Raw genomic sequence first — 2635 nt, 5'->3', positions numbered from 1 at the left:
CCGCCGTCCACGTGGCCGCCCGCGCACGGAGGTAAGGCCGAGCGGCGGGACGTGGGCGCGCAGCCAATCGGTGGGTAGCGGGGCGGGGCAGCGCCTGCGCTTCACCAATCAGCGCGCGGGGGCGGGGTCAGCGGCGCAGCGCTCGCCAGCGATTGGGGCAACCGGCGCCCGGTGTTGCATCATTCGCCGCCTGCGGGGCCGCCGGCCGTGCCGCTCCGGCCGCCAGGCGGCGCCGTGTTCCCGCCCAAGCCCTGAGGGGCCGGGCGCCCCCGGGCAGCGCCGCTCCGGGACTGTCGCGCCGGCACCGCCCTCCATGGGCCCGGCTGTCCCCGGCCACCCTACCCCCGGGGCAGAGCGCAGCGGGCGCCGGAAGGGACTCTGGGTATCCGTGTGCTTGCTCTGCTCTGGTCTTCTGTTCCCCGCCACCCCTCCGCCTCGGCCGAGCCGGGACGCACCGGTGCCGCCTCCCCGGGCGATCCCGTACGCGACCCTGCGGGTCCTGCGCAGAGCGGCGCAGCGGCCGCCGATGCCCGGGCGGTGGCACCTCGTGCTCTGAGAACTCCCCGGAGGTTTCCCGAGGGATTTCCCTGCACGTGAACGGGGAGGGAGTTTCCGTCGCCCGGTTCCTACCGGGCCCGGACACAGTGCGGCCTCTCGCCGTGCCCCGAGCACCGGGAGTGGCCTCCGTCAGAGCCTTGCGGCCCTGGGCTCTAGAGACACCAGGCCATGCTGAAATGTTCCTGTAAAAACCAGGCAGCAGACAGTGATTTTTTTTTTTTTTTTCCGAAGTATCATCTTACCTCACTGGTTTCTTTTTTTCTTGCTTTTTTATTGACAGAAATAAATCTTAGTGTTTTTTCTGTTGATAAATGTTCCTAAACGCTGATCTTCTGGGGATACTGAACCCCGGGCTTCCAGAAAAGAAGGGAAAAACCAAACCAAAGCCATTAACAATTCCGATTTGAATCTATTCATGCTGGAATCCTCCGGGTACTGTCTAGATTGGCTGCAGCCACAAGTCCATAATTACTGAACACACATACATCCTAACATTAGTTCACCAAAAGAGGTTGGGAACGGTTGGTGACTAGGGAAACCTGGTTCATGGCGAGCTACTTGAGCATCATTTATTAATTAAGGGGGTAGATATGCTCTGGAAATGAAGGGGTTTTGGTGAACTGAATCATGAAGAGCTGGTTGGTAAATCCTGCTGAGCAGATATCAGATGTTCTCTGTCCTGGATTGGGCAATCTCATAGTTTCCAATGGTTGGGGAGTGTTTTAACCACTGAAGCATGAGGTTTTGATTTTTTTTTTAATTTTTTTTTCTCCTAAAAGAGAGGATTGTCCACACAATCTTTTTTTGCCATTTTGACCATGTTCACATTTTTTGCTCAGTCTTTAGCTGGCAGATGAGAAAGCTAAATCTGAACACACTGTTCTTGGCAATGACTTGTGTTTCCAGTCCTCCAGTCAGTGGGATCATGATTTCCATGTTAAATTCTCTTTCCCCTAATTGTGAAGGCACTCAATTTTGCCCTCATTGTTTTCCAAGTAGCAGTTCCTTTCTGGCCCTTTGACCCTGGCTCAGTGCAAGTTGCATCAACTCATGGCATTGCCAGATTCTACCATGTTTCTGCTCTTGCTCCTACTTGGTGCAAAATCTTTCCAGCAGGAAGCCAGCAGTGCCTGGCTCAGCCACATGCTATCAGCCAAGGAGCTTCCTAACAGCTGCCATTGCCTGGCAGTGTCATCTTTGGGGACAAGCACCCCCCTCCTGTGGGCTCTTGCCTCTGCTGATCCCCTTCCCCAGGACCTCCAGCCTCCCAGAGCCACACCAGAGCCTTCAGGATGGGGCTTTCCTCAAGCAATATTCCTTGGCTTTCTGGATTGAATTTTATAACAAAACCCATGGTGCTTCACAGGCACTTGTTTGGTTTTTGGTGATCTAATAACAATAAGTAATTTTCAACTGTGACACAGCTTAATTTGTCCGTATTGATAGGTTTAACAGGAATACATCATGAATGCTCAAGGTCCCTTTGTACACAGTGGTTCCTATAAATTGACTGCCAACACATGTGGATTTCCTTTTCCAAGTCAGCATTTTGTACTTGGATAATCCATAATTTGTTTGGGTGGCAAGAATTAAAGCTCCTGGTTTATGTCTGTAGCAGATAGCCCTGGGTCTTGCCCTTCCAGCCTCCTTTTGGACAACTTCTTCCAGATTTCCTGCCTTTCACTGGGACTTGCAGAAGAGAAAAATCCCTTGGAAGGCTGTTCTTTTGTGCTGGATCCTGATTCTTGTCCCATTTCCTGGCTAATGCTCCCCACTGCTAAGGGCTGGTCCTTGCTCAGAATTATTCAACATCATCTGTTCCAACAAGTTTTCCCTTTGCTTTTCAAACCCTACACAAAGTGCTGATGAAAACTAAGTTTCCTTTCTTATTCCTGAGTCATTCTGCTGCAAAGAATCCACTCAGAGGTCTTGCTGTGTTGTGTCTGTTCTTTTTTGATCCTGTGTTCAGGCTTTGTACATCAGAATAAAGTGAGCTCTGCTTTCATGCAGAAAGGGCCGTGTCTGCTACAATGAATGTGTGGAGAGGAGGCTGACAGCACACAAATCTCAGGAGATG

Source organism: Sylvia atricapilla, chromosome 18 (genome assembly GCF_009819655.1).
Source record: "Sylvia atricapilla isolate bSylAtr1 chromosome 18, bSylAtr1.pri, whole genome shotgun sequence".
Classification (NCBI taxonomy): Eukaryota; Metazoa; Chordata; class Aves; order Passeriformes; family Sylviidae; genus Sylvia; species Sylvia atricapilla.
Note: the sequence above shows the minus strand (reverse complement) of the source record.